General features: G+C 42.0%; 1 pseudogene; it reads right to left on the bottom strand.

Annotated features, from left to right (window-relative positions):
* Positions 1-281: 281 nt before the first annotated feature.
* LOC138663571 (zinc finger protein 585A-like) overlaps positions 282-11625 on the bottom strand; it is a 170333-nt pseudogene continuing 158989 nt past the window's right edge.

Consider the following 11625-nt stretch of genomic DNA (forward strand, 5'->3'; position numbering starts at 1 on the left):
CTTACTCGGTCTCCTGAGTAGATACACAAAGAACTGCTGCTTTCTGTGTCAGTGGAATAGTCATGCAACAGAATATCACAACAATAAAAGAATTGGCCTCTCCAACATTCACTTCAGCAAGGGAGTAAAAATGTGGTGCATCCAACAATTGTTGACACACAAGATTTTGATACCACCATTGCATATCACATTGGGCCTAATCAAGAACTTTTTAAAGGCAATGGATAAAAATTTAAAAGCATTCAAATATCCCATTGAAACATTTCCAATGTTAAATGAAGCAAAGATAAAAGGAGTCTTTATTGCACCTCAGATTCGTAAGCGTCTTCAAAATAAGGAGTTTCTCGGTTTGCACCAGGGCAAGTAAAAGGCTGCATGGGTAGCATTCACATTAGTGGTAACTAATTTCTTGGGAAGTAGAGAAGGTAACTGTAAAGAGTTGTTGGAAAAATCTCCTCAAAACATGTAAGGATCTTAACTGTAATGAACTTAAAGATTAATTTCTTACATTCGCATCTAAACTTCTTCCCACCAAACTGCGGAGCAGTGACCAACGAGAAGGGTGAGAAATTACACCAGGATATTGTGGCTATGGAGAAAAGATATCAAGGAAAATGGAATCCAGCAATGCATGCAGATTACTGTTGGATAATTGTAAGAGATGATCTAATGCAGGAGTACAAGAGACAAACAAAAAAGAATTGTCACTGAATGAGGAACAAAGGTTGTAGTGCAATTTCTATAACTGTTTATAATTCACAATAGTGTTTAGACAAGTTTTTTGTTATTTGAATTGTTGCTAAAATTCCTCCAAATATATATCAGAAATTTGGAATAACAAAACATTCTGCATCTTTATATTTGCAAAAAAAATGTTTTAAAGTACTGAAACATTTATGCATTTATTATATGTAGCAGTAAAAGGAAAACTCTTTCATATCATAGAACCAAGAGACAACTAAAAATTTTCATTGTTAGATTTGAATGCAGGATGTCAAAACCATTAAGAAATGGCTAAGTTCATAAATGAATCTGGCAACTTTTGAAAATATGTAAAACAGTGTTACATGACCTGAAAGATACAGGTCCTTCAACTAGTCAGGTAGAAGATTCTTCTGCTCACTCAGGATGTGCAGCTCCTTTGCAGGTCCCAAAACCTTCCAATCCTGCTCTGCACCAATCAGTTAAATAAGTGTGGGGCTGGAGGACAGAAATTCTCTCAGTGATCAGGATGGACATTGTCTGATTCTTCTCTGTCGCCCCCAATCTTTAGGACACATTCACTTATTAGCAAGAGAACCTGAAGACATACCCCTTCTGACAAGCCTACAGCCTGCAGTGATACTCAACCTACTGAACCGCCGCACAACCAGCTCTACCCTCTCCTAGTGTATCCTCACCCATTCACTGCAGACTGTGAGCCCTCGCAGGCAAGGCCCTCCCTCCTTATGTACCTGTGTGCCTTGTTTTTTTGCTCATGTTTAATGTATTTGTCTATATTTGCCCTCTTTTCACATGTAAAGCGCCATGGAATAAATGGCGCTATAAAAATGTATAATAATAATAAAATATTTTTTCTTGTTAAATGTGTGTCTTTCAAAGTAAAACATTTCTCACATTAGCAATTTAAAAAAGGCTTCTCTCTTTTGTGACTTCTTTGACGTCTATCAAAATACGCTTTCGGATTAAAATATTTCCCACATTTGGAACAGGGAAAAGGCTTCTCCCCCGTGTGAATTCTCTTGTGCTTATCTAAATGTAATTTCTGTTTAAAACATTTCCCACATTATGAACAGGAAAAAGTCTTCTTGCCTGTGTGCATTCTCTGGTGCTTAGCAAAATGTGATTTCTAGTTAAAACTTTCTCACTTTGTGAACAGGAAAAAAGGCTTTTACATTGTGTGAGTTCTCTGATGACAAAAAAAGAGATGATTTCTTCTCATAACATTTTCCACATTCTGAACATGAAAATGGCTTCACCCCTATGTGCGTTCTCTGATGTGTAACAAGTGTTGATTTCTCTGTAAAACATTTTCCACATTCTAAACAGGAAAAAGGCTTCTCCCCTGTGTGGGTTCGTTGATGTATAACAACATCTGATTTCTGGTTAAAACATTTCCCACATTCTGAACATGAAAAAGGCTTTTCTCCTGTGTGGGTACCCTGATGTATATTAAGATGCGATTTCTGGCTAAAACATTTCCCACATTCTGAACATTTATAAGGCTTCTCCCGTGTGAGTTCTCTGGTGTCTATTAAAAGCTGAATTATGGTTAAAACATTTTCCACATTCTGAACATGAAAAAGGCTTCTACCCTGTGTGAGTTCTCTGGTGGTTATTAAGAGACGATTTATGGTTAAAACATTTTCCACATTCTAAACATGAAAAAAGCTTCTCCCCTGTGTGAGTTCTCTGGTGCACAACAACATCTGATTTCCGGTTAAAACGTTTCCCACATTCTGGACATGAAAAAGGCTTCTCCCCTGTGTGGGTTCTCTGATGCATATTAAGATGCGATTTCTGGTTAAAACATTTCCCACATTCTGAACATGAGAAAGGCTTCTCCCCTGTGTGAGTTCTACGGTGCTTAATAAGAGATGATTTGTGATTAAAACATTTTCCACATTCTGAACATGAAAAAGGCTTCTCCCCTGTGTGAGTTCTCTGGTGCATAATAACATCTGATTTCCGATTAAAACATTTCTCACATTCTGGACAAGAAAAAGGCTTCTCCCCTGTGTGAATTCTCTGATGTATATTAAGATGCGATTTCTGGTTAAAACATTTCCCACATTCTGAACAACAAAAAAACTTCTCCCCTGTGTGGTTTCTCTGATGTATATTAAAATGTGATTTCTGGCTAAAACATTTCCCACATTCTGAACATTTAAAAGGCTTCTCCCCTGTGTGAGTTCTCTGGTGTCTATTAAAAGCTGAATTATGGTTAAAACATTTCCCACATTCTGAACATGAAAAAGGCTTCTCCCCTGTGTGAGTCCTCTGGTGGTTATTAAGAGACGATTTATGGTTAAAACATTTTCCACATTCTAAACATGAAAAAAGCTTCTCCCTTGTGTGAGTTCTCTGGTGCACAACAACATCTGATTTCCGGTTAAAACGTTTCCCACATTCTGAACATGAAAAAGGCTTCTCCCCTGTGTGAGTTCTATGGTGCATAACAACATCTAATTTCCTGTTAAAACGTTTCCCACATTCTAAACATGAAAAAGGCTTCTCCCCTGTGTGGATTCTTTGGTGTATAACAACATCTGCTTTGCGGTTAAAACATTTCCCACATTCTGAACATGAAAAAGGCTTCTCCCCCGTATGAGTTCTCTGGTGCATAACAACATCTGATTTCCGGTTAAAAGATTTCCCACATTCTGAACATGAAAAAGGCTTCTGCCCTGTGTGGATTCTCTGGTGCAAAACAACATGTGATTTCTGGTTAAAACATTTTCCACACTTGGAACAAGAAAATCTATTCTTCGCTTTCGGAATTTTTTGATGTTTAGGAAAAGACTTTGCAAGGGGAAAACTATTTCCAGATTCTGAACTTGAAAATGTATTATTTGCCTTAGTTGCAGTTTGTTTATTAATGATTATTTTGTGACTCTGATTTTCCTTAGTAGTCGATAACGAATCAGAAGGCAGGACTTGTTGCAAAGAATCAGATGATTGATCTTCGCTGTGAAAGGATGATGGTATATCTGGATTAAGGACATTTGCTTCAATTGTATCCTGTGGGGTTTCAAGATCATCTGCTTTAAAAACTGAAAAGGTCAGCTGTCCCTCTGATCTTCTGGTATAGTCATCTGCCAGGAAAAAAATGTTGTTTTTTTAATAAAGTATTCTTGAAATGTTATATTTTTGAAAATTTCTACTTAATGACAAGTTATGTAAAATATTGAATTTTTCACCAAGACTATTATAGTTCAAAGTCTAATAGAAAACCTCATATGATGAACAAAAAGAGCATGATGTTCAACTGTTCATTCTGCCCCGCAATTATGGAGTAAAAAGCCACCAATGTTATGTAGGTGAAAATGATACCAATAAAAACTAATAATCTCACATTAAACAAGCATCCACTCGGGTCCATCATCTCTCAGTGGAACAACAGAGGTTTCCACATTATTAGGGACTCAAAGGCTCTTGTAAAGCAACATGGCTTCCATAAACCAATCCACCAAACTCTGATCTCCCAAAGTCAAATAACTGATTTGCTTCCTGCTTCAGCCAAATGAAAAGCACCACACCATGCTAAAGCTCGAAGTATATTGCCAGAAGTTGCCGTATACAGCCTTGCTCTCCTCTGGATCAATCCTCTGTGCTCAGCTCCCAGCTTGTAGGTTTGTTTCCTTTTTAGACCCCAGCACGTCTACTGACTACTCATGTAACTTTGGATTTTCTCTGCCCTCTTGGTTCTGACCCAGCTATCTGACTATTCTTGTTATTTCACTCCACAGAACAGAACCCTAAGTGGTCTCCGTGTTAATCCAGATCCATGTAGATGGGTTAAATAGTGACTTTAGGCAATAACACAACTATTGAAAAGATCAAACTGAACAGTCTTCTACAGTTAAAAAAAAAGAAACGAGTGGTGAAACCTCTCTGGAGTAATTAATGTGGCTTGCTGGCTCTTGGCAATTTAAACTATCATAAGGGCCAATATTTTCAGACGAGTTTCAAAGAGAAATATTAGACATTTAACGATAACTTTTTACAATGCTGCAGAGTTGAGGTGTCTTAAATTTAGATCTCGGATATTTGGAAAAGGTAATAGAGACCTTTTTTTAAAGACTACCAGGGAGGTACAGACATAAGTGAGGCAAGCCGATCCACAACAATCAAACTATCATACAAAATTATCCTGTAAAAAAAGAATTTAAAAAATTACCTCCCCACCAAGAATATTGTAGTTACTCACCGATAACGGTATTTCTCTGATCCCATGACGGCACCACGGAGAGAGGGATCCGCCCTCAGGGACAGGAAACCCACAGGTTAAAAAGGCGGGACCTCTCTTCCACCTCAGTTTGGTTAATAGCGCCTTGACAGGACTTTAGCTGCAACTTAAATGGTTATTAAACAACAAAATAATTAACTTTTTACTTCTCTTTTTTTTTTTGCGACACCTCGTGACTAAACACCCACACGTGAAAGGGAGGGAATATACGGGTGCCATCATGGGATCAGAGAAATACCGTTATCGGTGAGTAACTACGATATTCTCTTACCCCCATGATGGCACCACGGGGAGGATTTCATAGAATATATTAGGATGGGATTACTGCCTCCAGAACCCTCCTACCAAAGGTTAGGTGTGAAGAGCAGGATAGGTCCAGTTGGTAGTGATTGAAAAATGTAGAGGGGGAAGACCAAGTGGCTGCTCTACATATCTGGTCAATCAATGCTCCTGCCCGCTCTGCCCAAGAGGTTGATACCGATCTGGTTGAATGGGCTTTAATCCCCTCCGGAGCGACTTCATTGGATGAAGCATTTGCTAGAGTGATGGCATCCCTCACCCATCTCGCCAATGTTGCTTTTGACGCTTTGTGCCCTTTATTTGGACCCTGAAAACAAACAGAGACCTGCCTTTCCTACACTCCCTTGTGGCTGTTATGTATTGGGTCAAGCATCTCTTAAGATCTAGCGTGTGTAGGGCTGTTTCTTTTTCGTTTTTGGGATTAGGGCAAAACGATGGTAAGGATATTTACTGAGATCTGTGGAAACGTGATGCTACCTTGGGCAGGTAAGACGGGTCAGTCCTAAGGACCACTCTATCCTCTAGTATCTGAGTTAGAGGCAAGTCACTAATTCTGCATCCTGAGGTAATGCTACCAGGAGAGAGGTTTTCAGGGAGATTATCTTTAAGGAAGCTTGAGATAGGGGTTCAAAAGGCGGTTTCGTGAGTGCAGAAAGTACCAGGTTTAGGTCCCAGGGAGGCGAAGTGTGGTGTATGACTGGTTTAGACCTAATTGAGGCTTTTACAAACCTTTTTATCCAGTGATTCCCCGCTAAGTCACAGTTGTATAGGGCACCTAATGCAGCAATTTGAACCTTAAGGGTACTTGTTGCTAACCCTTTTTCAAACTCTTTCTGAAGGAATTCTAGAACTTCCTTAATTGGGATTTTCCCCGACACACTGACATTTGGATTAGAGAGGAACTTCTTCCAGACCCTACCATATGCTCTGGTAGTTACTGGTTTCCTACTGGACAGGAGTGTTGTAATTAAATTTGAGGAAAACCCTTTCTTTGATAAAAGGTCCCTCTCAAATTCCATGCTGTCATGTGTAGGTTTTCTACTCGTGGATGGTTTATTGGCCCTTGGCGTAGAAGATTTGGGATGTCTGGGGGAACCTATGGCTCTGTTACCGACATCGTGCGTAACCACGGAAACCACACTCTCTTTGGCCAGAACGGGGCTATCATAATCACTCTCGCCCTGTCCTCCCGGATTTTCTTCAGAACTAATGGAATTAATGCTATCGGAGGAAAGGCATAAGCCAGTTGGAAGTTCCAGGGAATTAGAAAAGCATCTAGAGTTACTGGGTTCCCCCTTGGGTCGATTGAGCAAAACGCCTGTGTTTTCCGGTTTAGATAGTTTGCGAATAAATCTATTTCCGGTACTCCCCAGTAAGCTACAATGCGGTTGAATATCTCCTGGTTCAACTCCCATTCCCCTTGCCTTAACTGTGTTCTGCTTAAGAAATCTGCCGCCTGGTTCTCTGTCCCTTTGATGTGAAGGGCTGACAGAGAAGATAGATTGGTTTCTGCCAATGTCAGGATAGATTTTGTTACTTCCATCAGTGAGCGGGACCTTGTTCCCCCCTGGTGATTGAGGTATGCCACCACCACCCTGTTGTCTGACAGTATTCTTACATGATGGGAACGGAGAACTAGGAAGTGTTCGAGTGCGTATTTTACCGCCAAGAGCTCTTTCATGTTCGATGAACAGAGTTTTTCTGTTTCTGACCAAGGGTTTTGGGCAATTTGATCTTTTAAATGATCCCCCCCCAACCCCATGGGCTCGCATCCGTGGTTAGGGTTATCGAGACTGGCCATATCCATGGAACCCCTCTGGTTAAGTTGATCGGGTCTATCCACCAACTTAGGGAACCTATTGTTCGTGGGGAGATTTTTAAGCGCTTTTCTAAATCCCCTTTTAATCGGAGCTGTGCTGCTAGTATCTCCCACTGGAAATCTCTGGAGTGGTACTGGGCCCATTGGACTGCTGGTATACAGGTCCTTCTCAAAAAATTAGCATATAGTGTTAAATTTCATTATTTACCATAATGTAATGATTACAATTAAACTTTCATATATTATAGATTCATTATCCACCAACTGAAATTTGTCAGGTCTTTTATTGTTTTAATACTGATGATTTTGGCATACAACTCCTGATAACCCAAAAAACCTGTCTCAATAAATTAGCATATCAAGAAAAGGTTCTCTAAACGACCTATTACCCTAATCTTCTGAATCAACTAATTAACTCTAAACACATGCAAAAGATACCTGAGGCTTTTATAAACTCCCTGCCTGGTTCATTACTCAAAACCCCCATCATGGGTAAAGGTACTGTCACACTAGACGATATCGCTAGCGATCCGTGACGTTGCAGCGTCCTCGCTAGCGATATCGTCCAGTGTGACAGGCAGCAGCGATCAGGCCCCTGCTGGGAGATCGCTGGTCGGGGAAGAAAGTCCAGAACTTTATTTCGTCGCTGGACTCCCCGTAGACATCGCTGAATCGGTGTGTGTGACACCGATTCAGCGATGTCTTCACTGGTAACCAGGGTAAACATCGGGTAACTAAGCGCAGGGCCGCGCTTAGTAACCCGATGTTTACCCTGGTTACCAGCGTAAAAAAACAAACAGTACATACTTACATTCAGCTGTCTGTCCCTTGCCGTCTGGTTCCTGCACTGACTGCTGGCCGTAAAGTGAAAGCAGAGCACAGCCACAGCGGTGAGTCACCGCTGTGTGACTCACCGCTGTGCTGTGCTTTCACTTTCACTTCACGGCCAGCAGTCCGTGCAGGAACCAGACGGCAAGGGACAGACAGCTGAATGTAAGTATGTACTGTTTGTTTTTTTACGCTGGTAACCAGGGTAAACATCGGGTTACTAAGCGCGGCCCTGCGCTTAGTTACCCGATGTTTACCCTGGTTACCGGGGACCTCGGGATCGTTGGTCGCTGGAGAGCTGTCTGTGTGACAGCTCTCCAGCGACCAAACAGCGACGCTGCAGCGATCCGGATCGTTGTCGGTATCGCTGCAGCGTCGCTAAGTGTGACGGTACCTTAAGACTAGCGACCTGACAGATGTCAAGAAGGCCATCATTGACACCCTCAAGCAAGAGGGTAAGACCCAGAAAGAAATTTCTCAACAAATAGGCTGTTCCCAGAGTGCTGTATCAAGGCACCTCAATGGTGAGTCTGTTGGAAGGAAACAATGTGGCAGAAAACGCTGTACAACGAGAAGAGGAGACCGGACCCTGAGGAAGATTGTGGAGAAGGACCGATTCCAGACCTTGGGGAACCTGAGGAAGCAGTGGACTGAGTCTGCTGTGGAAACATCCAGAGCCACCGTGCACAGGCGTGTGCAGGAAATGGGCTACAGGTGCCGCATTCCCCAGGTAAAGCCACTTTTGAACCATAAACAGCGGCAGAGGCGCCTGACCTGGGCTACAGAGAAGCAGCACTGGACTGGTGCTAAGTGGTCCCAAGTACTTTTTTCTGATGAAAGCAAATTTTGCATGTCATTCGGAAATCAAGGTGCCAGAGTCTGGATGAAGACTGGGGAGAAGGAAATGCCAAAATGCCTGAAGTCCGGTGTCAAGTACCCACAGTCAGTGATGGTGTGGGGTGCCATGTCAGCTGCTGGTGTTGGTCCACTGTGTTTCATCAAGGGCAGGGTCAATGCAGCTAGCTATCAGGAGATTTTGGAGCACTTCATGCTTCCATCGGCTGAAATGCTTTATGGAGATGAAGATTTCATTTTTCAGCACGACCTGGCACCTGCTCACAGTGCCAAAACCACTAGTAAATGGTTTACTGACAATGGTATTACTGTGCTCAATTGGCCTGCCAACTCTCCTGACCTGAACCCCATAGAGAATCTGTGGGATATTGTGAAGAGAAAGTTGAGAGACGCAAGACCCAACACTCTGGATGAGCTTAAGGCCGCTATTGAAGCATCCTGGGCCTCCATAACATCTCAGCAGTGTCACAGGCTGATTGCCTCCATGCCACGCCGCATTGAAGCAGTCATTTCGGCCAAAGGATTCCCGACCAAGTATTGAGTGCATAACTGAACATTATTATTTGATGGTTTTTTTGTTTGTTATTAAAAAACACTTTTATTTGATTGGATGGGTGAAATATGCTAATTTATTGAGACTGGTTTTTTGGGTTATCAGGAGTTGTATGCCAAAATCATCAGTATTAAAACAATAAAAGACCTGACAAATTTCAGTTGGTGGATAATGAATCTATAATATATGAAAGTTTAATTGTAATCATTACATTATGGTAAATAATGAAATTTAACACTATATGCTAATTTTTTGAGAAGGACCTGTACAGGCTGTCATAGACCCTAACACAGACATTGCCTTCCGCAAAGTGATGACTGGCGAAAGCCTTATTTGGGTTATTAGTTGTACCATATTGGCAACTTTCGTCCCCGGAAGACGACATTCATGTTTTGTCGAATCTATCATTATTCCTAAGTACTGCTGTATTTGTACTGGAATAATTCTGGATTTTTCTAGATTCAACATCCAACCCAGACTTGACAAGGCTGTCATCACCTTGTCTAGCTGCTGACTGCAATGGTGTGAGGATCTGCCCACTACTAGGAGATCGTCCAGATATGGGACTATTAGTACATCCTGCTCCCTTACATGGGCCATCACCTCCGCCATCAGTTTCGTGAATACTCTCGGGGCTATAGCAAGGCCGAACTGGAGAGCTCTGAATTGATAATGTTTCAGTTCCCCTTGCATCATCACTGCCACTCTGAGGTATTTCTGGTAACTGGGATGGATAGGCACATGGTAGTATGCGTCTTTCAGATCGACTAAAGTCATGAAACAAGACGGATAAAGGGATCTGACACAAGCTTTTATTGTTTCCATCTTGAAACTCTGGGTTACTAAATATTTGTTCAATTTTTTCAGGTTTATTATCGTCCTGAATATCCCATCTGGTTTCGTTCGGAGGAAAAGAGGAGAATAAAACCCCGTCCCTTCCTCTTGTCATGGGCCCTCCTGTAGGACATTTTTTGCGAGGAGACTGTATATTTCTTTTTGTAGGGCCAGCTGTTCGACCTCTGATTTCCTCCGTGGTGTTATCACGAAATGGTTGTGTGGTATCGTGTGAAATTTCAATTTTAGACCAGTCCTTATTATACTTAGTGTCCACTCGCTCCCTGATATTTTCTCCCAGGCTTGAAGGAAGTATGTCAGTCTTCCCCCCACCTGGGGCGCACCTTCATTGGGATTGCTTCTTGTTGTCAGGTTTATTGAACATAAAGCCTCTGCCTTTAAACCTTTTATCTTCCCATCCTTCTTTTTGGTTTCTTGGGGGGCGTTTACGAATGAACTTCCTACCCCGAAAGGGCCGTTTGTAGGATTGGTTAAGAAAGCCTGGGAAGGCTTTCTTTTTGTCTACGGCCTTCTCGAGGATGTCATCTAGGGTAGGCCCAAACAAAAATTCTCCCTTGCATGGTATGGTGCATAGTTTTGCCTTGGTTTGTAGGTCTTCCAGCCAGCATTTGAGCCATAATGCTCTTCTGGCTGCATTTGAAAATGAGGCTGACCTTGCCGACAGTCTCACCGAGTCTATGGAAGCATCGGCCAAATATGCAGCCGCACCCCTCATTACCGACACGGAATCCAATATTGTTTCCCGTGAGGTTTTGTTTCTTAATTGAGACTCTAGGTGGTCCAGCAACACCATCAATGCTCTTGCCGTGCATGTAGCGGCTATTCCTGGTTTCAAACCCCCGCTAGCTGCTTCCCAGGAACCTTTTAAGAACACCTCAGCCTTTTTGTCCATTGGGTCCTTAAGGGTCCCCATATCCTCAAAGGGTAAGGCAAATTTCTTAGAGGCCTTCGCAATAGCGACATCTATTTTAGGTGCTTTTCCCCAAGAAGAACATGCAGGGTCAAACAGATATTTTCTTTTTGGAGCTAGGAGGACTTTGTTGTCTGGCCTTTTCCACTCTTTTTTTATTAGGGTTTGTATCTTTTCGTTTAACGGAAATACCCGAAGTTTTATCTGCTCTAAGCCGCTGAACATAAGGTCTTCTGCTGTTTTTTTAGACTGAGTGTCTGCTAGCCCCATCGTTGTTCTAATTGCTTTTATTAGCGCGTTTGTTTCTTCTATAGGGAAACAGCTATGACCACTCTCTGATGATGTCGAGGATGATGAAGAGGCTAGGGAACTATCGGAGCTGTACTGGATACTGTGTTCCTCACTGGAACTAGAATCCGGGGATTTACGTCTTGATTTATGTTTCCTTTTAAGGTTTTTTACGCTTTTTAACGCATCTTCCACCTGAGATTTAATTAGCTCTTTAAGGTCTGATGCACATCTTGGGGATTCTTCGC

This window comes from Ranitomeya imitator, chromosome 2 (assembly GCF_032444005.1).
Source record: "Ranitomeya imitator isolate aRanImi1 chromosome 2, aRanImi1.pri, whole genome shotgun sequence".
NCBI classification, from domain to species: Eukaryota; Metazoa; Chordata; class Amphibia; order Anura; family Dendrobatidae; genus Ranitomeya; species Ranitomeya imitator.